The sequence below is a fragment of the Arvicanthis niloticus genome, chromosome 15, assembly GCF_011762505.2.
Source record: "Arvicanthis niloticus isolate mArvNil1 chromosome 15, mArvNil1.pat.X, whole genome shotgun sequence".
Classification (NCBI taxonomy): domain Eukaryota; kingdom Metazoa; phylum Chordata; class Mammalia; order Rodentia; family Muridae; genus Arvicanthis; species Arvicanthis niloticus.
The window spans coordinates 12,034,422-12,062,403 of record NC_047672.1 but is presented as its reverse complement, the minus strand read 5'-3'; the positions used below and the strand labels follow the sequence as shown (position 1 = coordinate 12,062,403).

Below are 27,982 nucleotides of genomic sequence, written 5' to 3'. Positions count from 1 at the left end.
CACACGAGAGAGAGAGAGAGAGAGAGAGAGAGAGAGAGAGAGAGAGAGAGAGAGAGCCACACTGTCCAACTTGTATATACAGCTTGCTATTCATTCCGATGCAGCAGCAACTATTCTTTCTGGTCCGCAGAGGATTTCAGATGAAGAAAGCGCTATTCACTCATGCTCTTGTCTCATGAGTCCGGCTGCCTTTTCCTGAAGGGGTTTAAGAAGAACAGGCCCCAGCTGGGCTGCTGGCTGGAACGCCAGCCACAGTTCTGGGACTTCCTACAAACCACTCCATAGACCCTGAGTTGGACAGGACACATCAGACACCTGGAAATCCAGTTGCAATCCATTTTGGGAAAAGAGAAAGAGGATCTTTGAAATCGGTCCATGGTTTTCCTCCTAGTAGGAGCTCAGCCTGTAGTGGGTTCAAGGTACCGGAGAGCCAGCCTCTGTACCTGGGAGCTCGGTGGGGTGTTTGTATTGGAAGAGCCACGTTTAGGTGCAGTGTTTTGGTAAAGGATTCTGGGGACCCTGCCTCCTTAGGACCACATCCATTTCTGATTGTGCAACTGTGAACTGGTCAGATGTCCAGAGGGGAACAAACGGTCAAAGTGAAAGTGGGTGCATTCTGGAATATATAAGCTGGCAAGAGTTCTGAACTGTCTTTGGGCAAATGCTCTGGTAGGTAGCCAGGCTTGGACCTGTCCTCTGGTCCCAGCTTGTAGACTTAGCCCTAAGCAAGAGCATCACACATGCCACCCAATTCATCTGCTGCTCTGTAAGCCCCCTGGGCTTCTGGCAAGACTGGGACCAGTAAGGCGAGGCTCGGGCTTTTATCTGCCCGGATTCTGGGTTTGTTCTGACTAACATTAAGCGTCGCCCAATAAAACCTTCCCTGATCCCCACACCCAATTCTCTCCCACACCCAGTGTGTCCTTTCCCTCCTGACTTTAGCAGTCCTGGGTAAATATTGATTTGCCCCCAGTTTACCTTCTTACTGACTGGCCATTTGCAGACTAAGGCACCAACCTCTGTGAAGACTTAATTTCTGTGTTACTTTGGAGCACTTTTCATCTGTCCCCCCACTCGAGTCTTCCTCCCTCTAAGTGGCATTGTAAAACTCAACAGTGACAAAGAGACCAAGTACGGTTCCGGGCTCCAATTCTTGGAGACTTGAGGGCTTGAGGGCAGTTTACATACAGGTCAGACACGGCTGGAGGCCAAGGTCAAGTTGAAAGTTGCTGTCTAGTCAGCGTGAGAAACTACAATGAAAGCCCAGAGACAGAGCTGGCTGCTCACCTCCCCTCGCTCCCATTCCCCCCATCCTTTAGAGTTCTGGCTTCTGGCTCTGTTTGGTTTCTCAGCATCATCTTTTGCTCTTTGTAGAGTTTTGGGGGCGGTGTTTACAGACTGGACTGATTCTTCTCTGTTGCCGCCCTGCTCTTAGTTGGGTTTCCGAGCCTCCGGAGTTTTCCAGCTAGGTTCGGAAAAAACGAAAACACAGCTCAGGAAGCCTCCACCAGCCGAAGCCTATGCCAGTTCACCCCTGGCAGGGGCTGTACTGCTGGTACACACAGCAGCCAAGTCCGGCTCCACGTTCTTCCCTTCCCCCTCAGTTCACTGGAGCCGGGAGCCCTGCACTCAGGGGAAGGGCCTCGGCTCTACAGACTGCCAAAGTCCGCTGGGTCCCTCCGCTCCAAAAATGGTGAGAAAGGAACTCATCTTTTTCACAGAGGAACCCGAAGCAGGTTTGTCTGGGAAGAATAGCAGCGGGGAGGCTTTAGGCTGCATCTTGAATTCACTGGGCTTTACTTCCTACACGTGGCATTCCACTGTGGAAGGATTTGGGATTTGAATTACTGAAGTTTATATTTTCTTATCAATTTGAGAGAGAGAGAAAGAGAGAGAGAGAGAGAGAGAGAGAGAGAGAGAGAGAGAGAGAGAGAGAGAGACCGAGACCCAAGACAGAATTATTTAGAGAAAGTAGCATTCTTGTTCTCCTCCTGTCTTAAACCCTATACATTGGTGTGGATTTTCTACTAGGAATGTGTCAGGGGTATATTAGTATATCTGGCTCCTTCTCCCCTTCCTGTGTTGCATCTTCACTGTTTTAAAATATCTGCATGTCCTGCTAGTTATTTAGCTGTAGGCATCCTTGGGAATTGTTTCTAGAATTTTAATGAACTCTGGGAATAATTTTGGGTAAGACTTTCTAGAAATCCTACTCACTTTAAAACAGTAATCCCTCAGTCTTTCAAAGAGGGAGAGAAGAGATTAATTAATAGTTTCTTATACAATGCTCCAGGCTGTACCAGATCAGCTTGGTGTGGGGAGAGAAAGGCTGGAGGATGAAGCCTGGCTCTTGGAAAGCACGAAATCTCTCCCAGTGTTCTTCCTCATTTATCAAAGGCACGGGAAAATTTTGCTTGTCCAGCTAGCAGGGACTGACTTTCTGAGCTCTTTTTGTCTCCCAGACTTGGGGGTTCTTCTTCTTGCAGAAGCACCAGTAATTTAACATGGCTCTCCATGGCTTAGGGAAGAGAAGTCAGGGCACTCGCTGTCACCTTCAGGCATTAGTGGCCATAGGAGCTCTGGAACCAAGAGCAGGCTGGGTTGGAAGCTAGAGAAGTCTCCCTCGATGCCCCAGTTTTGCCTGGTGTACCCAGATTTCTCAGCGAAGGCCTTCAAGGGCAGCGTGGCTACAGCCCAGGCCTTTGTTCAAGGAGTTTCCATGGCTTTTCCTGAGCCTCTGGGTTTTCCCAGTGCAAGCCTGGGTCCATGGGCTTTGACTACCCTCTTGTATCTCATCTTGCATGTTTTTTTCTTGATAGAGGACTCCTGATCAACTAGGATTACAGGACCCCGGGCTCCTAGGATTGGAGAATAGAAGGACAAAGGGAAAGGGAGGTCTAATCGAATTTGATTTTCATTAGCAAATTAAATTTACCTGCTCTCACTTTAACTCGGAAGAGGCTGTCAGCACCATTCTCTGGAACTACTTCTTTGCATTGATCTGGTATTAGGATAAACATTCCATGGCTGGTTTTAAAGACACTTTGTATTTCGGGATATTCATGTGTTTCTAATGTATCCAAGCAGCTTTATGAGCAGCATTTGCAGGATATCTTACCCTCTGGCTTCCACCCCAGGCAGTCTGGGGGCAAAGAGATAATGGCAAAGCAAGAAAGACTCAGAAAGGGGCAGGGAGTTGAGGGGACTAGGAGAGAAAGGAGAAATTCTCCAAGAAGGTAACTCCTCAGAATCTTTACCAGCAGACCATTTGGGAATGCGGCAAATGGGAAGTTGAGTTTCTGAGGGACCTCAATCCTGTATGCACCAGTGTGAAAGCAGTGTCTCTTTTTTGGTGTGTGTGTGTGTGTGTGTCCTGAATTCTGGACTGGCCAGAGCACAGGAAAATGTCATATGACCCATTTGAGGTTTTTATTCTATAGGGAAACAATAATGAAGTCTAGGGGAGGTTTCGTGTCTCGGGGATAATTTTGGGACATAGAGAGTCACTCTGTATTATGGTGACTCACTTCGATGTGGAAGTGGGAGGTCAAGAAAGAAAACCACAGACCTTGCCTCTAAGATCACCTCAGGATGGACTTTGAGGAGAGCAAATTATTAGTGAGCCACTGCCCATCCACCGCCTGCCAGATTGAACCAGGTACAACACGAAACCAGCCTGGAGCCAGGCACTGGGAAGAGCTTTCTCGAAGGGAAGATAGCAGAACCCAAGAAAGAACTCTAGCTGCAAGGCTGCTCTGCTTCTTACAGAGTCAGTCTCAAAGAAGGGAGAAGGCACCTCCGCCCGCACCCCTCCCCCATTTTAGAAGAACTAGCAGCAGGTTTCAGGCTCTGGGGAGGAGCACCTCCTACCCGGCTGCCTGAAATCCCTTCTCTTAGTGATTTAAGATGGTGGCGAGAACTCTCTCCGTGTTCTAATGGCGTCACTGTGCTGCCCTTCACCACATCTGGAAACTTAGACTTCACCTAAAGGACCCGAATGTGAATTGGAAGCAGAGGGACCGAATTCCTGTAAATAGAAACTCAACCTGAAGGAAGATGCTCCTTTCCACAGTGAATGGCTGGCAGCCCGACTAGGGCATCAGCTTGCAGGACTCTGGGAATGAGCTCGGAGACGGATGCTGGCAGAATGGGGTACCTCCTGGCAACCCGGCGCCTGCAGCTGCCAAGTGAAAAGGACCCCCACCCAACCCTAGGGTGATGCTCACTGCCCGCAACAAAACAGGAAACCAGCGCCCAGCGCCGGGCTGTGAATCCTTTATATCAACAAATACACCGTAGACGGTGGAGAGTTCGAAGGAAGTAGGGGTTTGTTCTGTTGGGTTCAGTGTTTCTCCACGAGAAATCAGCGTGGAGCCAGGAGATCTGGGCCCACAGGAGTCCTTCTCTGTAAGGACACTCCCCATCTGGCTGTGAATTCTTAATAGACAGAGCAACAGAGGGAGGGAAACTCGCTAGCAAGGAGAAAGAGGGAACTCAAGACCCCTTCAAGTACACACTGAGGTGTAATCAGATTTTACAGGCACGTTACATACTGTAACCATAACGATGTGTATGCCTTCATACGCACGCACAGATTCACACATCAAACATATACACAGGCACAAGCGTAGTAGTGGCTCAATGTATGCCTGATGTTTTGTAGGCGAAGTACAGTCATTATGCCAAGTCCTAAGGGGGAAAAAATCACCTTGTCAAACCAGCCTGGTGGCCAGTTTCCCGTCCTCTGGTCCAATTCAGATTTCTCCAACCACTGGTCATCCCTCCTGACTCTGTAAATACTGTTAATACACCTGTCTTCAGTGGAAGTCGAGCAGCCATCAGCATTTGGCTGGTTCAGACGTCTTCCCCTAGAATCTCTGGACCCTCACTGAGCTGTTTCAGGCTTGGGAGGGAGCCTCCAGCTGCAGTCCTTTGTCTGTGGGACTGGATCTCTGCGTGGCCCAATGCTCTGGGAAATGAAGCAGCTCAATAAAAACTTTTGATATTAGTTTTTATAGGTATTTACACTTTGGTGAGGGTAGCTGGGTACGGAAGCTTCGTTAATCAGTTAGGCCGGGGGAAAAAGGAGCTGACCGGAAAGGAAAGAAAGCATCGGGAAGTCAGAGAGAATGAAAAAAAAAAAAAAAAAAAAAAAAAAAAAACCCACAAGGTCATCTTCTGTTCCTGGAAATGGACGAGTAAGTGGGCGATTCCAGGGGCTACCCGTTGGTCACTCCCTTCCCTCTTTGTACAAGGAAAATGTTTTCTGCCTTTGCCTTACACAATTAGCAACTACAACAAGCCCCTCTACATCCAGTTTATCTTTGACCTTATTATCATTTTATCTTGCATCCCTTTTTGCTATTTAAGGCTTATTTAAATTCCAGACAGTGAACGGCTTTATTTTCAATAGAAGGATTTGAGAATATTTCAAGATTGTGAGAAACGGATGAAGTGGAGTTGTTTCAGTTAAGGACTACAAAGAACCCAAGGTTTTGTCGAGAAGGCTCCTGGACCAAGAAGACTTGGGATCTTATCTGAAATTGTATGTGTCTTCTTTATAAAAATTACACACGCACGGAGGTGGGGGGAGGTTATATTAACTTCTTCTCTGAGTCCTTTCATTGAAGATTCCTGTTTGCTTAAGATCGATGTGGGGGTGGGGTGTGTGCATGCACACTCTCGAACTGTGACCCAGTACTGCCCCATGTCCTAACCTGATACATTTTCACTTTGAGCAAATGCCTATTTTCTATTTCAAAACATCTCCTTCCCTATAGACATCTCAAAGACATTTCTCATGACTAAACTAAGAGAAACACGTGTAGACTAGATTGATATCAAAGTTACCATGGTTTTCTAGAAAAAAAAAAAAACCAACTTAGCTCTCTATGCCTTTTAAAATATTCTTTCTGCAACCAGAGATTTTAAAAATACTGAATAAAAGCATTGATGTTTTGCTTGTATTAATTCAGTGACCTATTTGAAAGTGAGCGTGATTCCAGAAAACTCTGAAGTTGATTTAACTAAAAGTCTTGGTGACTTTATAAACCAAAATGACAAAAACAAATTATAGAAATTCTTGAGTTCGACAAATCCTATGCCGGGCAGCTGCTGAGTAAGTGTCATCCCCGCCCAACTTCTTTCCGTGGTCAGAGTACTGGGTTGTTCATGATTTTTAATTGCTCCCCCTCTTTGCTGTTAAATATCTGGAATTATTTTTATAGTAAGTATATATAACTCTCCATGGCAGTGGAAAAGTGCTATTCAACTAAACTCGCAATGCTGTATAAATTAAACAGGAGAATTTATGTGCATATACTTTATGTCAATTTCTAGCAGTTATAACAGTATGTGGCAGAAAGCCCTAGAAAGGTTCCTCAGGGCCCTTCCCTTACTACAGGGGTTCTAACAAATCTGCTTTTAAGTGGCCTAGGACAAGAAGGCTGTCAGGGTGTGGGCATCCTGGATCTCCTGATCTTAAGTTGGAGTTCACCAAAGGAGTAAAGGCTTGGGTCAAGGTCACGGCAGAGACTGCAGAATTAAGAATATCAGAAATTCGGAGGAAGAGGGGAAACGGGGTGTGGGGGGGAAACACTAACAGACAAACCCGGGAGACAAAGAGGAAGGGAGAGATAGGAAGAAGGAAAATGAGAAACAATGAAGCTGTAATTCCTGACAAAACATTTAAGCAATTAAACAACCTAAACAATGCCTGTGTTTTTAATATAACATGGAAGCCCCCTCTCTGCAGAAGCTAGCTCTTTTCAGAAGCTGGCTGTGTTGTCTCTGCATGCTTCCCCTCTACTGCCCCCACCACCCACTGAGGCTTCAAGCCTCCCCGTGATTTCTCTAATTACACAAAAATAATTTGAACTCTGAGAACCTGATTAGGGTCCTGAGTTAAATTCAAAATTGAGCTTCTGTCTATAGAGAGCCCAAGCGTGTGAATTCCAGCTGAGATCTGCTTCGGTCTGGGTCGCTGAGTTGGGGACAGCCCCCTCAAGCCTGCTAACAATCACTTGCTCTCAGCCACTTTTTAAAAGGCCATATTTCTTTTACATTTTTAGGATCTAATGTGAGGTTATGTAGGGTCATGGGACCCTCGGCTGGTGCAAAGTAATTTGATGTCATTGAGAGCAAGCAGACTCATTTGTCACCCTAGGAATAGAAGTCCCTGCAGCCTGTGCTATGAACAGGACTCGGTGTGGTGTGTGTGTGGTAGAGATGGTCACAGGCTCTGTGTAGAATCTAGCTAGAAGTCCAGTGTTAATCTAGCCAGGTGGGCTGGACAAGGTTAGGGGGCTTTTCAGGTAGTTGAGGTGAGGGACCTGAAAGTCCCCAAGAGCTCATCGAAACTCAGAACGGGACTCGGGACTCAGGCTACTCCTAGCCTTGGATCCTGGGTTCCTTTGCAATCCAGACCCCAGGTTTCCACTCTCTGACTAATTCTACAGTCCTGCCTCCCATGCCCCATCTAGGGCTGCTTCAGTAATCAGTAGCTGATTCAATAAAACCTAGGGGAGTTTCCTAGGTTGGGGTTGGGGGGGGGCATACATCCAGCCAGTAAGTGGAGTGGTATGAGGCGGGAGCAGAGAGAGCCACAGACTTTGCAGTCTTTGGTTGATGCACTTCAGGTCTGTGAAGAGGACTGACTAAAGTTTGTGGAAATAAACCTGTAAAGCATTTTTGACCTGAAATTTGAAATCTACCATTTCTAATTTATTATTAATTTTAAGAAGTAGGGAGTAAAATAACAACCCTCTTTTAAGAATCAAGGGAATCCCAAGCCCAGATTGGATTGTGTGTAGGTACAGCTTAGGTGTAAGCTGATGGAAAACACAGAAGTCATATCCCAAAGCCATGTATAGTCCTGGTCCTGCCCATGAACAAGACCAGACAAGGAGACCTTCCTGCAGATGGCTGCTCCCAGCAGCCACTGTGTCCTTTGCAGCCTTTGTCTCCAGAATATTCCTGCACTGGTCTCCAATTTGGGGTCCACAATGTACTGGGGTTCATACCTTAGAAGGTGATGTAGGGCAGCATCTCTTGTCTGTCATTTTTGTTTTTAGAAGAGTTATTTATGTGTATGAATGTTTTGCCTGCATGTATGTGTGTAATGTACCTATTGGATCCCTTGGATCTTGGGTGAGCCATCCCGTGGGCGCTGGGAATCAAACATGGGACTTCTTCGAGAACAACACAAGAACAGCAAATGTTCTTAGCCACTAAGCCATCTCTCTAGCCCCCTTTCCTATCGACCTCCCCTTTAATCAGAAAGACAAGCAGTATCCTGATGCTACTCTTTCCCTGACAGTTCTAGGATGAGGTGGTACCACAGTAAATGAAGACCCCTGCCAATGTAGTCAGGCAGGACAGGATGCTGCAGGGGATAAGCACATCCTTGCTCTCTGGAAGCAGGTGAAGCCAGTTCCACGAGAAGCTACAATCAGCATCTCTCAAGCACAAGTGGAGGAGGTAAGCAGAATGTTGATTTGGCCTCAGTGTTTCAGTTGCTGGGAGAGGAAGATGAGAGAAAACAGTCCCTATGTGGAGCTGGTTTCCACAAGGTCATTATAGTTGGTAGCTGGGATGTCATCGGTATCCACACAGATTAAGGTTTGGTCTGAGGATTCCTTGTTAGAGATGAGTTGGTGGTGCATTCTGAACATCCTGGGAAGTTAACCTCCTGCTGCCTGCTAGCTGCCTAGTGGGTTGCAATCTATAGCTGGCAAGCTGTCTTTTGTGCCTCCTGCCTTAAGGGACTCTACTATGTAACCACATCTAGGTGTGTGGGACTTTTCCCAAAGCAGGATCAGGCGCTCAGAATAATTGGATCAGAACAGGGATCTTGGACAACAAACACCTCATCACTAGATACTAGAACCACAACCTGGAGAGAAGGCCCCTCAGAGCTGGATCTTTTCTCTCAGAGTGGAAAGGGCCCCTCAGCACTCTGGGATCTTTGACAGTGGAGTCAGGATGTGGCAGGACAAAGGACTGTACTAGAGATACTGGCTTCTCTTCGGGGCTTCCAGTGGTCTAGCCAGGCACCCTAGTGGTCCAGCAGGCCTGCTGTTCTGGTTGGCAGGAGCAGAGGATGCGCCGAGGACGTCACTGCAGTTGCAATCTCTCCCCACTAGATGTCTTCCAAGTTAATCGGAATTACAGAGCACTGTTTGTCCCCTTGTCTGAGACTCGGTTTCCCCTGCCACGTTTTGAAATCTGGAGTTTCTCTGGGAAAACAGAACCTTTCCTTTGATTCTTCTGGCTCTTTCCTTACCCTGTTCTCCAAATCCTAGGCCTGGAAGTCAACTAGAGTAAAATGCTGGCTCCCTGCCGGTCTGAGTCGCCCTGCTCACGCCTTTGGAATCTTTTTATGACCTTTGATGTGTTTAAATAACATGGCAAGGCTGAGCACACACCTCGGATTAAACTTTAATCGGCTGCAGTCAAGGTCGTCCAGGTGGTAAACGCGTTTCCTGTGACTTCTCCTAGCGGATACTGCAGGGTCCAAGGTCTGGGGGCACAGCCCTAGGCTTCTATCCTCACCTCCTGCCTCTGTGTAGGCTTGGGCGGGACAAAAGTGGGGCCACCCCATAGAGTTCCAAAGTAGACTAAGGAAATGGAATCGGAGGTGAACACCCAGGGTGGGCTAATGACCGAAGTGATTTTTTTTTTTTTAATGGCTACTAAGACAGAATAGTTAAAAACTCCAAGAGCCATTACCAATTTCCCCTCACCTCAGAGAATGGTTGAAGTTCCAAAGTCATGGTCACTGCCTTGATTATTTCTCCCAGCATGGTTCTGCTTCCAGGCAAGTGAAGTGGGGCTCCTCTGGTAATGACAGTTAACTTAGCTGATTATACTGGGGTTGCCAAGCTCGCTCACATTAGATCAAGGCCTAGAACTCAGGCTGCAGTTGCCACTCTGTGGGCCACACAAGGTTAACTTTTTCTGTTTTAGATACTGGGTCTGAATATAACTTTCGGAGCCAATACATACACCTGTCAGTGAAGAGCTGTCTCATGAAGCCAGAAGCCAAGACACACCTCTTGAAGTACATTTCAAAAAAAAAAAAAATAATAATAATCACTAACAGCGATTCCTTCTGAGAAAAACTGGGGTCAAAGCATTGAAGTGGCGATTTCATTTTATGTGTGTGTTGAAAATTTATAATGAACTGAATTTGTTAGCTGTTGGAATTACACCTCGTCACAAAATGGGCCAAATACTTCTTTGGGAAATGTTCTTTCTCCAGTTAGCAAGCTACATTTGGATTCAGGAAGGATGCCGACATGAGGTATCTCCAAGTTCAGACCTTAGCCTTACATGCTTCTCTGCTCACTCATCTCTCTGGGATCACTTCCTGGTCTGGACATGGGAGTGTTACCCAGGGGCACAAAAACTACATTGTCTCAAAAAAATATATGTAAGCCTCATCTTCAACTTTTCTCCCAAGTCCTGAGTACTTGGAGGTAAGATCTCTAATGCTTCTCCAGAGCAGAGGTTCCCCTAGTTCATACCTGTGATAATAATAAATATTAGTTATGGTGGTGCATGCTTTTGATCCCAGCACTCAAAAGGCAGAGGCAGGTGGATCTCAGTGAGTCCAACGCCAGCCTGCATTACATAGGGAGTCCTAGGGTTATCAGGACTATATAGTGGTATTCTGTCATCACCACCACCACCACCACCACCACCACCACCACCATCATCATCATCATATATTTGGTTTACAATTTTTCAGCATTGGATATCAAATACAAGGCCTTCTGCGTGCAACACACATGCTTCACTACCTACCCAAATAATTATTTAGTAGTTCTTTACCCCAAGGTCAAGAAACTCCATATACTTAAAATAGGATTTTCAAATCTTTGAGTTGGAGATAAGACCATCACGTACTAAAGTTAGTGTTAAAATTCCTTCTTCACAGAAACTTCTGGAAGCTAGTTATACTACTCTGTACCTTGATCTTTGTAGTAGTTCACGAGTGTATACATATATAAAAAAAATCACTCAGCTGGGTATTTGAGATTTGTATACTTGCCTATATGTAAGTTATACAGCAATAAAAAAAATTTAAGTGCTTCCTCATAACGACCTGTGAAGTGGGTCCTGAGGTCATTATAATTACCTCCATTTTACAGACCAGGCTACTAAGACTCGAGGGAAGCTAGAGAGACCCAGGCCTCTGTGGATAAAAATAACTGCCTAAGCTTCCCCCTCTCAGGCTCTTCCTCCTCTGGTAGCTTTCCCAGGTAGTAGGAAGCTCACTGTAGAAACTAGGTTTGCACGGTGGTTTTGAGGCAAGAACTCAACAATGGGTCCCTTCTGTCTTCTTAGTCTTCGGATAGAGAGATGGTGGAATGGGTTTGGTGCCCAGAGTCTTGAGGCCTTGAGAGCCCTACTTGCAGTCTCCAATAAGGAAGGAAGCTCACAGGGCTTCAAATGCATTTTCTTTGTATAGTTCCTGGTCCCTGGCTACTCTGAGGGCAGACCTTACCCTGCCAGCTTTATTCTCTGACTGCTTCCCACTGTCTCCCCACCACCATTTTTCAAAAGCACTATCGAAATGAGGTGAGGGGTATTCTCAAATAAAGGCCGGCCGCCGCTGGATGGTCAAGGACGTAGAAAGAGGTTGTTATTTATTCCAGGCACAGTCGCAAAAGCTTTCCAAAAATATCGAGGGGAGATATTTTATTGTCCAGCCTGTCTGCAGCCTGTAATTATGCGTTCAAGATGTTTAATGTGTGCAAATGCATTAGCTGCTTTCGCTGGTTGAAAACCTTAGCTGGGGGCACGGGAGAGGCAAGTCTGGAGACAGTTATGTCGTACAGACTCAAAAACATCATTCTGCCCTTACTCTAAACTGCCAGGCCACCTTTATGAGCAGTCAGGAAAACTATAAGAAGGAGTAGCCACGTTTACCCAAGAAGGCTGCTTTTGTTTTGTTTTGCTTTGCTTTTCTTCCTTCTCCCGGATTGTTCGAAGTGCTTATCTGACGGTTTTCAGGTCAGTTTCCGGGCGGCGCCAGAGAGAGGCGGCCTCGCAGAGATAAGATGGGCCAACCCCTGGTCCCTTGGTCCTCTAAGACATCGCCAGCCGGGCGGTGGCTCAGCCTGTGGCGGTGGAGCCCTCGGCGGCCGGCCGCCCCTCTTGGGCAAGGTCAGAGTCATCTCGCAGTTTGGGGTTGTAGCGGCTTAGTCCTCACTTTCTCAAGGTCTGGGTCACCCGACTCTAAGGTCGCTTCAGTTAGAGATGACACATCTAGAAGGAGGCCTTGCTCTCTTGAGGTCTCAAAGGCGCGGACCGAGTCTTGCTGGGGTGGGGTGCAGGGTCAGATCTAGCAAAGCTGACCTGGGGTGAACTTGCTATTTTGGTTCCAAGTGCCACAGGGCCAGGAGGACAGCTGGGATGGGGGGAACCCCGCCTCCATTCCCGGGCCATCACGTCCTCACCCCGGGCAGGTCCTCCCACTCTTCCAATGGTCAGGGCTCCGAACGGAACCTTGTAAGGTCCTGTGGTGGCACCTGCCCCGCATCCTGTGGTCCTCACGTCGGTTGTGAACACTCTGGGTTCCAGGCTGCGGCCCGCCTGCAGAGTGTAAGTGCACAGCTCGAGGTTGGCAGGCCATGCCTGGCTGCCAGCTTTAGAGCAACAGAGGTGTGCATTTAAAAGTCGTTGGTTGCTCTCTCCCTCCGTGTCCCCAATTTTCATTTTAGTTCAGGCTTTTTTAGCCCCCCAAACAAGGCGGCGGCTCTAAGGGTGCCGGGCGGCGCTCAGCCAAGTTGCTGGTTTATGTATCCCAATCCCGCCCCGCATTGCTCAGTATAACTGGGCCCTGGCCCTCGGAAGGAGGATTGGCTACCGCGGGTGCCAGTCCGAAAGTTTTTTTGCTCCTTTTAACCATCTACCACCCGCCGTGTCTTCTTTTCTTTTTTCTTTCTTAGAAAAGATCCGATTTTTAAACTTGTTTTAGACTGCTGGCTCAAAATAAAACAAACAAACAAACAAAACCAAACCAAAACATAAAATAAAGCAACCCGGGCGCTTCCTGTGCGTTGTGGGGAAGTAGAAAAATCTGCGTGAGATGCAGGCCTTTTCCTGGCTCCTAGCGGATGCCTCTGGGTAAGGAGAATGGGAGGGTGTGAAAGAACCAGAGGGGGGTGATGAAGTCTCAGGGTGGAGAAGTGCACACACAAAGAACTAAAACAAAATGCACTAACTTGTCCCTGAACCAAACAGAATCCCTTTGAGGTACAGTTTCTTGGGAACTTAGAGTAGGGGGCTCTCAGATTTAGGGGGATATCTCTGAGATGTCACTTCCAATCTGCCTTTGAAGGTAAGAACTCTAGTCTCAGAGAGAGTTAGTGGGTGGTTGCAGCCATAAAGAAAGAAACAAAGGAGCAAAAAACCCCTAGGCTTTGAGTAACTTTGCATAATGAGGTTTCTGAGGCTCCTCCAAATCTGGTTGAGATGATGATGATGCATTAGTTATGAAGCGGATAGGCATTTCAGACAGCAAGACTTCTGAAGGAGCAGACTTCTCCTGGCCTCCCCCCACCCCCACTCTCCCCAACTCTCCTCTCCTCTATCCCTCTTTCTCAGTTTTTTTTTTTTTTTCATTCACAAGAGTCAGACTCCCACCCCAAGTGAAGTCAGTCTGCTGAGACAGATGGGTGATAAAAACATATCAAGCTGGTGGGATATATTTCAGACCTAAGAGGTAGCTTCGTCCTCAAGGCTGAAAAATTAAATTAGAGCCACACTTGATGTTCTACAAACCTGTAACCTGACTTGTCCCTACCTATGCAATCTTCTAGAGACACTTGTCTGTCGGAGGGGGGCCGAGATGGGGGGGGGAGCAGAATTTAGTACATTTCCTGGCTCAATTGAAAAAAAAAAATCAGTGTTTTAATGTTTTTCTCAATCTGTGGGTCCCGACCCCTTTGGACCTGAACTGCCCTTTCATAGGGGTCACCTAAGACCACAGGAAAACACATATTTACATTACAATTCATAACAGTAACAAAATTGCGGTTATGAAGTAGCAATGAAAATAATTTTATGGCTGGGCGTCACCACAGCAAGAGGGACTGTGTTAAAGAGGGGTGCAGCATTAGGAGGGCTGAGGGACTGGGGGAAGGAAGGCATGGTTCTTACAGTTGTTTGGAGTGTACTTTTCCTGCCTCTCCCTTTTTCTCTCCGGTAGGATCACATTTTTCTCAGTGCTCTCACAGCTATTCAATTGGTGATCCTTTCCATAAGGAAGTGAGTGCGAGCAGGGCTTCCCTGCTCCCTTCTGCCGCTGTCCCTTAGCCATTCAATAAGAGGCTGGGGAAACACAGAAATGTATGCGGGTGGGGGGTGGGGGTGGGGGGCTTCTGCTGCTCAGAATGACTGCCTGAACCCCAGAGTCAGAAACGGGGAAGAGTTTTTCTTCAAAAGTTGCTTACATCCTGGGGCTAGAAAAAAGGCTGGGCTTGACTGGGCTGCCTGAGCAGTGGGGAGTTCCCCTTGCAGCTGTACTTAACCAGGAAGAGGAGGATGGAATTCTGAAGGGCTCTAGCAAATTGGTGAGCGGGCCACCTGGAAGACCTTGGCTCCTCAATTCTTCAGATCCCTGGAGGAGGGATTATCTAGCTAAGTAAGCTCCGGGCCAGTTTTCAGCTTCTACTTTTGGTTTTCCTGCCCGGGGAATATTGGAGCTTTGTTCAGATCCTTTCCTAGCATCTTACACTGTTTGGCTTTCTGGTTTCTATTAGCAAGGGACTTCATGTAAGATAATCTGGGTTTCTCCCTCTGACCTCTGAAACATGTAATTTGGGGGAGATACTGTATTTAAAATGCCAGTCCCAGTAATGAGCCCAGCTTAGCAGTGTGAGCTCTTACCCTCCCCTTAATGAACAGAGCTGTCGAGAAATCATTCACTTTGATCTAGTTTGTGACCTGAGTTTTTGGCTTAAAGAAGACTGGGCAGCTAATTGGATTCTCTCGCTTGCCTTTAATCTCCACCTCTGCACTTGGAAGCTGACCAAGCTGAATTAAAACCGAGTCTGATAAACAAGACGTAGCTGGCTCCCAGGTTAACAGAAACAAGAGAACCACTCCTTCTTCCCCAGGACCACTGTGGGTTTAATGATCACAGTGTGGTTGGCACCTCACAAAACCCACAAAGCTATAGGCTCCCAGAACCTGCAGCACGGAAGTCTTCAAAATCCTTTCCTCTCTCTCCTGACACCCTGGATATGGCTTAATTAGGAAGAGAAGGAGAGGTACAAGGAGAAGAGGAAGAAAAACTTACAATTGGTGTAAGAAGCAAGGTTGGGACCATCTTAAAGAGAGGCAGTGCAGGGTCCAGAAGACTTTGTCTCCAGGAGAGGAAGCAAGCCAGGCCAAGCTTTTGAGGGCCAGACAGTAAAGATTGAGATTTGAGTTTCCAACTGTGCTTCCAGAGTGGGGCGGAGGTTCAGGAGGGAAACAGGATATGAGGGGCAGGGTTATGCAGCCTGAGGGGCTGGGAATCATGGATTTTATTTCATCTCTTCAGATTCAAGGGTTTTGTGCTCTGAAGGCAGAGGTGAAGAAGGACCCAGCCTGCTGGCATCTCCAGTTCTCAGTTGGGGCCTGAGAAGAGACTCTCTTAGGCTCCCTCCTGAGGGTCCAGTTGGCCTTTCTTTCTCAGCTGGAGGAGTCCTGAAGGCATGCTTTCTCCAAGGTGATGGGATTCATTCTAGGCCAGGAGCTTTCAACCTGGACACTTGACAGTTTGGCCTCCTTGTTGTAGAGGCTGGCCTATGCATTCCAGGGTATTTACTCAGATCACTGGTTTTTACCTACTAACATCAGTTGTAAGGACAAAAGATATCTTCAGACATTGTCAAATATCCACTGTGGGGCAAGAGTTGCTTCCCACTGAGAACCATCAGTCCTGGCCTCTGTGAGGCAGGCTCCTCTGGTGGGAAGGTAGAATGCTTTGCTTAAAGTGACCATTTAGAGTCTTAAAAACCCTCCCAGGGGTGTCTTAACCATTTATTGCAATACCTTCCTTAAGGCTTTGGATAAGCATATAGCTTCCTGGGCATGTAATCTAAAGCTTTATATTTATACTGAATCTAGGATAAAGGTGTTTATGAATTTGTCCATGATAACTTAAAGATTTATTTTATATATGTCTATTACAGATAGTTGTGAGCCATCATGCAGTTGCTGGGAATTGAACTCAGGACCTCTAGAAGAACAGTCAGTGCTCTTAATAGCTGAGCCATCTGTCCAGCCCCCCTTTCCTACAACTTTGAGTTCATGCTTGATGATGGCATTGATTGGTCAGGCCATCGTATGAGTGAGTGGTATGCCTATTGCACATCCTTGGGTGTGATACTGTTAGCACATGCAAACATCTCTTTTCTCCAGCTCTGAGAACCATCCAACTTGACTCTGGGTAAGCACTTCTCACGTGGGCTTTCTGCAGTCTCTTGTGATCAGGAAAGAGTGAATTTGTCATAACTTCCTGAATACTTAACCCTACTATAATCATGAGGGGTTTTTTGACATAGGGTTTGTATAGTCCTGACTGTTCTAGAACTCACTCTGTAGATCAGGCTGCCTTCAAATTCAAAAGATCTGCCTGCCTCTGCCTCTTGAATGTTGGGATTAAAGGTGTACACCACCACCAACCAGCTGAAAATATTGTTTTCTTTTCTTTTTTCTTCTTCTTCTCTCTCTCTCTCTCTTTCTCTCTCTCTCTCTCTCTTTTTTTTTTTGACAGAGTTTCTCTGTGTAGGCCCATCTGTTCTGGGCAGCCAGTCTCCTCACTCTGTAGACCAGGCTAGCCTTGAATTTATAGATCTGCCTGCCTGAGGGCTGGGATTAAAGGCAGCTGCCACCATCAACCAGTGAAAATAATTTTTAAAATGATTTATGGGCTTGGAGAAGTGGCTCAGCATTTAAGAGCACTTGCCTTGGGCTGGTGAGATGGCTCAGTGGTTAAGAGCACTGACTGCTCTTCCAGAGGTCATGAGTTCAAATCCCAGCAACCACATGGTGGCTCACAACCATCCATAATGAGATCTGATGCCCTCATATGGGTGTCTGAAGACAGCTACAGTGTACTTACATAAAATAAAATAAATTATAAAAAAAATTGGGGAGCTATTAAAAAAAACAGCACTTGCCTTCCCAGTAGACTGGGGTTCACGTCCTAGCACCCAAGTCAAAGCACCCACAAATACCTATAGCTTCAGTTCCAAGAGATTCGATGCCTCTGGCCTCTGAGGGCACCTGCACCCATATGTATATATTCACACACAGACACCTATACATATAATTAAACATAATTTTTAAAATCCTTGAAGAAAATAAAAATTTTACTGTAGCCATCTCTGTTTTTTTTGTTTGTTTGTTCGTTTGTTTGTTTGCTTGCTTGCTTTGTTTTTGAGACAGGGTCTCATCATGTAGCTCTGGCTAGCCTGGAACTCACTATGTAGCTCAGGCTGGCCTCCAACTCTCAGAGATCCACCTGCCTCTATATCCTGAGTGCTGGGATTAAAGGCATGTGCTGCTGCCACGCCAGGCAACTATATCCATCTGGATCAGATTTTTTCTTTCTTCTTGGTCTTTCTTTTTGAGTTCTCCTTCCAGAGTGTATCTCCAGGAAGCACAGTGAGATTGAGAACAGTTGACCAATTCACAAAGCCAGCTCTATTAGACTTGAATAGTAGTAATAACACAGAGAAACAGGAAAGTTACATTGTAAATATATATATATATATATATATATATATATATATATATATATAATTTTTAGAATAAATTATAGGCATTTTGCACTGGCAAGGCACATTCCAGACTCAGGACATCGAGGTGCTGTCCTTTGGTATTTGACAAAAGTCACTGAGTACTTAGAACCCATCACATTATGAATGAATGAATGAACAAATGAATGAATTAGCTCATTGAATCTGCCTAACAACTCCAGGAGCTGATTGACAGTCACCTTTAGCCTTCTGATGGGGAAAGAAAACCCAGGCTCAGACAAGCAAAGTAACTTGCCCAAGGTTGCTCAGCAACTAGGCGATGACATGAGGATTGTTTCTTGCTATTGGACCCAAGCTCCTCCCTGGCATCTCACTTCCTGTGCTGAGGGTTCAGCCACAGCCGTGTTCATCCTAAGCATGTGCTCTCACAGCCTGCCCCACCTACTCACTTCTTCTGTCCTTTGTTAGTCTGCTGGGTAGAGACAGTGGCTAAGATGACACTTACAGATGGCCTAGTGGTCTTATAGAGGGCCAGAGTTCTGTCTCTACCACTTACTTCTGGTGGCTCACAACTTCCTGTAAGCCCAACTTCAGGGATCGACTCCTTAGCCTGGCCTCCTCTGGCACCCATGTGGACTTCCCTCATTGTACATTCAGCATTTTTAAAAAAATGAAATAATAAGGTACGTTTTAAAAGGAGGACACGTGTGGAGATGAACACCTCTGTGCTCAGGACGGAGGACACTGCCCTGGAAATGCCACTCTGACTTTAGGGCCACATTCCTCACCAATAGGCTATTAATAGAAGCTTTTCTGATAATTCTAAGTTATGGGAAGGGTAATGCATATGTTGGGTATTTACTACCCTAGGAACGGGGGTTGGGGGGGAAGATTGTAATCAATCCTAGGAAAACATCCATTCTGGTAACAGAACTTAGGGGCAGTCAGAGACATTCTTCACAGGTTTCCGGCCCTGCTGGTGGCCCCTCCACCAGGCTCCATACAGGCAGGAACCCCCAGAAGAGGAAAGGGGCCTGTTACAGGAATCGTCAACCTGTCACTACTGCTAGGGTGAATATGGCTTCTGAGTTGACTGGGATGGGGGAGGCTTGCTTTATAGCACTACCAGCTGCAGGGGTGGGGGCAGGAGGTTAGCATTGTGGGAGCGAAGTGGAAGCTGGAGGTAGGTCTGCCTTCCCCATCCACCACCCCATGGCCTCTGAGAAACCACGGTTTATGGAGGTGCTGGCACTAGTTATCACCGGGTATGAACACAGAGGTCTTTTCCCCTCAGGGTCTCCTCACGGTTTGCCAGTGCATGTGTGGATTTGTGTGAGAGAGAAAAGGGGGTGGCGGTACCGGACATATGACCCTGTTAAGGATTACATGAGAAACCTGGAATGGAGGAAGGGGACAGTGTGGTAAGAGATGTGAGGTATGGGGTGTGCTGAAGGTGACCAGAGGAGACTGGGGTGCTGGCCATGGGCCTAAATGGTGTCTTTAAGTTTGACAGGCTGAAAGGGCTTGTTTCTGGGTATGAAAGTTTGAAGACCAGTAGCATCTGGATACAGAGGCGTGGAAAGGAAGTCTCCTTTCTCTGATTCATTTTACTTATTGGATGCAATTTGCTTTCTTTTCATTTTAAGATTTTTATTATTTTTATTTATATGTGTGTGTCCATTTGTATACTTGTCATAAGTATGTATGTGCCAGAAGAGGCCGTGAGATCCCTCTGAACTGGAGTTGTAAGCAGTCATGCGCCCTCTGACAAGGATGGGAGCTGGAGCTCAAACCTTGGTCCTATGGAAGAACAAGGTGCACCAAGAGCTGAGTTATCCCTCCAGGTCCTGTTTTTGAATTTTTAGATGCTGTATTTTGTAGGAATCATCTCATAGGGCACCATCCCCCCAACTTCTATGAGTTGTATATTGGTGTTATGTTCATTTCACAGATGAAGAAATTGAGTCAAGGGTCAGTGACTAATACATCCCCCCAACTTCTATGAGTTGTATATTGGTGTTATGTTCATTTCACAGATGAAGAAATTGAGTCAAGGGTCAGTGACTAATACAAAGTCTTCCCAACTGGGTGTCAGAGCTTCTTTTTCAGCTGTTGGGCATTGGTACTACAGAGGGAAGCCTAAGACAGGGCACGGTGAAGGGAGACCCATGAAGCTTCTGGTGGTGATTTTTCATGTTTTCAAGGTTGGCATGAGGAAAAGTGGTACTGGTCTGTGTTTCAGCTTCTCTTGCCATCATCAGTCTGACCTTGAGAAGATGTACAATGGTCATGCAGATTTCCATCTTCTGTTTTCTTTTCCCAGGCATGTGTGAGAGCATTGTCTCTTGGGGCAGGAGTTCCACTGTACTGTGTTTGTGACTTTCCTGGAGGATAATATGCCAGCTGGAAGGGTTGGAAAGAGATCCCCCAAAATGGAAGCTCTGCAAAGCTCTGGTTGTAGACCTACAGAAACCCTAAGGCCTGAACCACACCTGCAGAAAGCTCCCTCCCAGCTCCCAGAACCGGCACTGTATCACAGATGGATGCTCTAGACTTGGCGTGTGATCTTGGCAGAGAGGACATCATGACCTGTATCCTCTTCCTGCTCTTTGCAACCACCTTTGGCTCCCAGGTACATGACTCCATCAGTGGCCAGGACCCTGGAGGTGTGGGACAGCTAACCTGTAAAGAAAGCTTTGGCAACACAATGTAGATTAGTGCTTTGAATGCTGGCTTGTCTTCCCATGACAGGTGCTGTAATAGATGCTTTATATTTTAAGTATTTATTATAGTTTATGTCTTTTGGATAAATTTTAATAAAGCAGTCTGTGCAAAACCAAGCATTGAGTCAAGAAAATATAAGATCAAGAAAATATTACAAAGTGCAGACATTACAAAGTGCAGCAATACCAGAGGAACAGGACAAAACCAGCCCTTTGTCACCCCAAGGAGAGCCACCATTTTGCTGCTTAACAGACACCCAAACATTTACTTTCACTGGACAAGTATGAAGCCTGGGTGCAGCTTGTCAGTACAGTGCTACCAGTGAGGGCCCTATGACTGTGTGATCTGTTTTTGAAGTGCCAGGGTATTTTTGCTTCTCCTCAAAGATGGGGGAGGGGGTGGAGAGGGGCTGGACAGTATCTCAAGTCTATACTTTTACAAAAATTTGAGGTCACCTCTTGTTATTTCTCTGGGTCTCCTCAGTGGAGTGAAGTGTGGCCTTCACTCCTAGCCCTCTGTCTCCTAGGAGTGGATTTGTATCTCAGAAGTCATAGAACAGGTTTAGAGTACAGTACAGTGCCTGCAGTACTCGTGGTTAACACAGATGAAGATGTGTAACCGGAACATGTCTCCAACAAGCTTGCTGCAAAAAACACGGGGCCTGAGGTTCGCTGTGAAACCTACTGTCCTAGCACACTGGAGGTGGAGTCCCTTGGTAGGGTGCTTGCTTTGCATACTGTCTGCATATGCATGAGGTCTGATCTGCTGCTCAGCAAAACAAGGGGATTCTCTTGTTTTGACAGTCTCTGACTGTCCTGGTGGAATCTTCCCACAGAACGGTCAGGTCGGCTGTAACAGTCCCGTCTCACTGTTATCATATATTTCTAGATTTCAGCATAAAAATTCACAGTGAGCTGAGTGAGCCATGGCTCAGTTCTGTAATCCTAGCGCTTGGGAGGCCGTGGCAGGAGGAGTGCCATAAACTCAAGGTCTGCCTATGCTACAAAATAGGATCCAGCCTCAGAAAGCCAAATACCAAGGTTGGCGAGATGACTCAGTGGATGAGGGCACTTGCTGCTAAGCCTGACAACCTGAATTTGATCCCCAGAGTGAATATGGTAGAAGGAGAAAACTGACTCTCCTTTGATGTGTACAGTTATTTGTGCTGTGGCACAGATACATATATCTGTAATGCACACAGAGACCTGCACAGACACACAGACACACACCCCTACATACACCTATAAAATACCTATAAAATAAATGTAAAACAAACAAGTCCCCAAACCAAACCACTCACTTACTTAACCACACAAACAACAATAGTGGGAGGCATAGACCCTCAGGAATCTATATTTCCCTATGTATCTATCCTGACCTAAAGGTACTACATTCTCTCCAAGGCAAACTCTGTCTTTGTCTCTCTCTGAAGGCAAACTCTCTCTCTGTTTCTCTCTCTCTCTCTCTCTCTCTCTCTCTGAAGGCAAACTCTGTGTCTCTGTCTTTGTCTGTCTGTCTCTGTCTGTCTCTCTCTCTCTCTCTCTCATTTCTCTGTGTACTTCTGGCTGTCCTGGAACTTGCTTTGTAGACCAGGCTGGCCTTGAACTCAGAGATCCATCTGCCTCTGCCTCCTAGGTGCTGGAATTAAAAGGGTGTGCTACTGCCACCACCTGGCCCGCAATCAAACTCTTAAAGGATCCCAAGGCTGCAGATAAGAGCCTTTCAGGCCCCAGATCTGAGGGAATTAGTTGTTATCAGAACAGGGCAGCTAACTTCCCCTGTACGATAGGCTCCCATGAGTGAGTAAGTGAACACACGTTGGCTGCTCTCATCACATCAGGGTCCAGACAGGCTCATAGCATCATTCTCCCCTCTGTTCACTGCAATTACTCTGAATGTTTCCCTGGGGTTTGCTTTCTATGATGATAGAAAGGAATAGAACACAGGACCTTCACTTTGTTGAGGAACGAGCGATTCTAGTTTGGATTCTAGTGTCAAGACTCACAAGTTGAATCCCCTACTGGCTTTGTGACCTTGGCCATGTTGTTTATATTTGTAAACTTTAATTTACTCTGATTGAAAATGCAAAATACTACCACCTAATTAATCCACCAGGCTGTTGTGAAGTCTGAGTTTTATGATTTAAATAACGCACTTAGGGGCTAGAGAGATGGCTCAGTGGTTCAGAGCACTGACTGCTCTTCCAGAGGTCCTGAGTTCAGTTCCCAGCAACCACATGGTGGCTCACAACCATCTATAATGGGATCCGATGCCCTCTTCTGGTGAGTCTGGGGGACAGCTACAGTGTCCTCACATTCATAAAAAAAAAAAATAAATCTTAAAAAAAAAAAAAGCACACTTAATTCAAGGCCTCAAGCACCTAGATATAATACTTATGTAAATGTTATTTATTTTTTATTTAATTAATTTATTATTTTCATTAGTTTTTGAGATACGGTCTCACTATGTAGGCTGAAACTCGCCGAGCTCCACCTGCCTCTGTTTTTTTGTGGGCTGGGATCAAGGCGTGTGCCACCATGCTCAGCTTACTTTCCCTCCTTGGTCTCACATTGCTCAGTCTGCTTTTACCTCCTTGTGTAGCTGGGGATGATGTTGAATTCTGTACGCTTTCATCATTTATTTGCTGGAGGGGGAATGTACAGGGTCTGGCATCAGTGTGGAGGTCAGAGGACAACTTGTGGGTGTTATTTCTCTCCTACCACTATGCGCATACCCGAGATCAAATTCTCAGCTCATTAGGCTTGGCAGTAGGCGTATTTACTGGATTAGCCATCTTGCTTGTTCATGACCTTTGAACTTCTGATCCTCCTGCCTCCACCTCTTGAGTGCTGGGCTTTACAGTTGTGTGTCATCACGGTGGGTGACACACAGTGCTTATTCAGTGCTTGGGGTCCAACCCAGCGTTTCTTGAATATTATGCAAGCATGCTACCAACTGAGCCACATCTCAGCCCTCACACCTAGACCTAATTATGTATTCTCAAATATTTTATATGCTGTGATTTTTTTATAAGCATGGCAAGAAAAATTGTTCCGATTTCACAGGTGATAAAATAATGGACATATTACATGTGGGTAAAACTCAAAAAAATATTATACTAGGAGGTAGAAACCAGACCAAGAGAGCAACTAACGATATTATTTTAACTGCCTAAAATGTCCAGAAAAGGTGATGTATAGGTAAGAGAATAGAGACTAGTGGTTACTTTAAGCTGGAAATGGGAAGGAAGATTCATTATAGAGAATCATGAAGGATCTTCACTGGGGAAGTGAAAATATTTTAAAATGGATTTATTTTTATGGCTGTACCATCATAGGACCAAAAACAAACACACAGAAAACCATGAACCTTCACACTTAAAATGAGTAAATTTTATGCTATAGAAAATATATATCATGTTCTGGAGAGATGGCCCAGCAGTTCAGAACACTGGGTGCTCTTACAGAGGATCTGGGTTCAATTTCGAGCACCCACGTAGAGGCTCACAACTGTTTATAACTCCAGTCTCAGGAAGTCCAACACTCTCTCCTGGCCTCTACAGGCATAGCTCATAGTGTGCAGACATACATACAGGAAAAACGTTCATATGCAAAAAATAAATACATGCTAATAAAAGTATACATCAACAAAAGAATCAGTCCTTTCCTTCTGAAAATTCCAGAAGAGAACAGAGCCCAGATTTCCCTTTGGTGTTCATCGGATGGTGCTGAGTTCTCCTTCCCACCAGGGAGGAAGGAGAAGGCCATCATCAGGGTGAGCTGCCTGTAGAATCACTGTGGAGGATAGAGACAGAAGGGATTCTAGGAGAGGGAAATTAAGAGGGATAAACTTTTTCAGAGGCATAAAAGAGGAAGGAGTAACTGTCTCATTTATCCTAAACCCTTAGCCAGAGCCTCACACTGCTTTGAAACATTCACCAGCGTCAACTTTCATGGCTGTGCACTGTGGTAAACAGTGTTGTTGCTTATGCTTCAGAGGGTGAGTTCCGTGCTCAGGGGAGAGAAATGTTTTGACTGAGGTAATAAGCTATTATGGGGTCAAGATCGGAACCCAGCCCATCTGTACTTTTATACTGATGGGGGGGGGGGTGGTGGCAGCATGTTGTAAAAAAAAAAAAAAAACAACCCAAGTTTATATTGTGAATTTGAGCCCAGAATATTCAGAGATACTAAGATATCATGATAAAAAAAATTTAAGGTATTTTTAAAATTTTATATATATGAATGTTTTACCTGAGTAAGCACCAGGTCCATGCCCGCAGAAACTAGAAGAGGATCTCAGATCTCCTGGAGCTGGAATTAAAGATGATTGTGAGGCTCCACGTGAGTCCTGGGAATTGAAACCTGGTCCTCCACAAGAGCAACAAGTAACCTAACCACTGAGCCATCTTTCCAGCCCTAGAAAATATGGTATGTGTGTATAAGACAGAACCACACCGGGGTCCAGGCACGGTGGCACATGCCTTAAAAACAGACAGAAATCCACAGAAACAGAACAAACAAACAAATAAAACCCTCCATCCCTTCTGCTTGGTGAGGGGGTGAATTCCTGCTGTTTATTGCTACCAGGTATCATTTTTATATATGAACATATGATTTTGTTTGAGACTGGGTATCACTCTGCAGCTCTGGCTAGCCTAGAACTTGCTAGGTAGGCCTGGCTTTAAATTCACAGAACTCTACCTGGCTCTGCTTCACAAGTGCTAGGGTCAAAGATGTGTGTTACCACACCCAGCAGACTTTGTTACACTTTTATTTATGTGTGTATCTGTGGGTCGCATGCGTGAAGGTCAGAAAACAACTTTCAGGAATGGTCTCTCTCCTATCACCATGTGGGACACTCAGGTTGTCAGTTTTGGCAGTCAGTCTTGATGTCCCCAATATATGAATATTTTAAACATCCAGACAGCCCTCATCTCTGCATGTTTGAAACATGCCTGCGCTCATTCATAGTTAAACTAAACTCATTTTAAACTCATTTTTTTTGTGCTATTGTTGTTTTTGTTTTGTTATTTTGTTTTCGAGACAGAGTCTTACTAGTTCTGGATGTTCTGCAACTCATTGTGTAGACCAGGCTAACCTTGAACTCACCCAGATCTACCTCCCTCTACCTCCCGAAGTGCTGGGATTTTTTTAAAAATTAATTCATTTTATTTATATGAGTATACTGAAGCTGTCTTCAGATACAGGAAAAGAGGGCATTAGATCCTATTACAGATGGTTATGAGCCACCATGTGGTTGCTGGGAATTGAACTCAGGACCTCTGGAAAAGCAGTCAGTGCTCCTAACCACTGAGCCATCTCTCCAGCCTCCTCAGCCCCCCTCCTTTAAAAGATTTCTTTCTTTCTTTCTTTCTTTCTTTTTTTCTTTTTTTTTCCCATGAGTACAGGTGAGCTCCTGCATGCAGTGTATGTGCAGCATGTACTTGCCTGGTGTCTCCGGAGGCCAAAAGAGGATCAGACCCCCTGGGACTACAGGTACAATGGCTGTGCACCTCCGTGTGGGTGCTGGGTATCTAGGTCCGTCTCTCCAACCTCCTGACCTCAGGAGTTTATAAGAACATTGGAACATCCAAACAATCCCAGATCTATGGCCCATGCTTCAAGCCCCAAACACTTTCACAGCCTCACCCCCAGCATCCATCCTTCCTTCCCACTCCCATTCATTCCCCTAAAACCCTTCAGCTTTCTATTTAGTTCCTCCACAAGGCCTGGAGCCCTTTGAGACTACATGGGGGAAAACCATATTTTAAAGATCCAGTCTTTGGATTTGCTACACCAAGAGAGTATATTCGCAGGTAGAGGACCAGCAGTCCTGGAGTGTGGCTGGGCTGTACTGTGGCTTAGGACTCAGATACCTCACCTAGCATGCATGACATCCGAAGTTGGATCCAAGCCGACAAAAAACCGAACACAGAAAAGGGCTGTCGAGATGGCTCAGAGGTTAAGAGTGATTGCTGCTCTTGTAGACAACCTGGGTTTCATTCCCAGCACTCCTATGACGTCTCACGACCTTCTGTCTTCTGAAGGCACTACACACATAAGGTATATACATACGCATACAATTAAACTCAGGCACGTACGCATGCAATCAAATAGATAAATATTTTAAAAGCCCAAATATGTAAAGAAGGACCATAAACAACTTGAAATGCTCTCAAATGCCTAAGTGTACTGTATTAGATACTTTTATTTAAATGATGTGAGTACTGTCTCCAGCATGGTGGGTGCAGTGGTAAGGAGCATGAGCTTGCAAAGGCCTTGAATTCAGTTCCTAGCAGCCATGCTGGCCAGCTCACAACTGCCTTACCTCTAGTTCCAGGGAGACCTGACACCTCTGGCCTCCGTGGAAGACTACATGTATATGCACAAACACACAGAGAGACATATATTTAAAAATAATAAATATAAATCTTTAAAACTGATTTTACTTTGAAATGAGGTGTGTGTGTGGGTGTATGGGTGTGTGACAGAGAAAGAGAGAGAGAGAGAGAGAGAGAGAGAGAGAGAGAGAGAGAGAGAGAGAGATTGGTGGTAATGAGATACCTAGTATGGGTGCTGGGAACCAAACTTAGGTCTTCTACCAGTGCAGTCTCCTAAATACTGAGCCATCTCTCCAGTCCCTAAAAAATAAAAATCTTTTTTTTCTTTTTTTTAAATAAAAAAAATCTTAAAACAAGCAAGCGAGCAAACAAAAACAAAAGCCCCCCCCAAACCTCTATCATAGAAAAAAAGAAAAGAAACAACAACAAAAAAATAATAATGAGGAAATAAAAAGAAGTAAATTGGATAAACAGACTAAGTGAAAATAACTCTTTCATTCTTTTGGATTCCAAGACGTAAAACGGCATGCATATGCAAACCAGGAAACCTATAGAAGACATTAAAGGATGCAGGTTTCTTGGATATTCTAGAGGGAGGAGCCGAGGTTGAAGGATGAACACGGAAATGGGAAGATCAGAGAGGAGTGGACCAGTGATAGCAATCTGGTGGTGGGGATGGAAACGGTCTGACTTTTTAATCTCTTTGTTTTGTGTAGGAGGAAGCAGAGAGCTAATACACGCTCATTTAGAAAGAGATCAAGCTCCGGAGGAAACGGATACCTTGACAAGTTAATGCCCCACGCATTCATTCCCCTGCCGCCCCAAAGTAACAGTGGGATGCGTATTCCTCTATAAAGGTGTGTACGTGAAATACACGTGTTTCCTACATAATCACCCGTGAAGTCCAAGACCACATCTGATTAGTTACAGAACAATTTCCACCTTAACAAATGTGGACTCATGCTATACCTCGCACTTTTTGCAACTTGCTCTTTCATTCAATGTGAGCTTAGTCTTGTTTGCCTGTGAATGGACCCCCTTTGCATATTGAGAATTCTTTAAGTGCGTTGTTTCATGAACCTGTCGCTGCCTCCACAAATTGATTGTCGGGTTGTTATTTTCACTTCTTTATGACACAAACATTGAAAGTATT

General features: G+C 45.6%; 1 long non-coding RNA gene across 2 annotated transcripts; it reads left to right on the top strand.

Moving 5' to 3' along the window:
- The first annotated feature begins 1,460 nt into the window (after nt 1–1,460).
- On the top strand, nt 1,461–27,982 carry LOC143434510 (uncharacterized). Of its 2 annotated transcripts, none has more exons than XR_013104015.1 (5): nt 1,461–1,736; nt 8,318–8,478; nt 20,086–20,394; nt 25,897–25,984; nt 27,546–27,982. It is a non-coding gene; the product is annotated as an uncharacterized LOC143434510 (long non-coding RNA). The 2 variants fall into 2 exon arrangements; XR_013104014.1 differs by lacking the exon at nt 1,461–1,736 and adding an exon at nt 5,367–5,545 and having other exon boundaries at nt 27,546–27,980.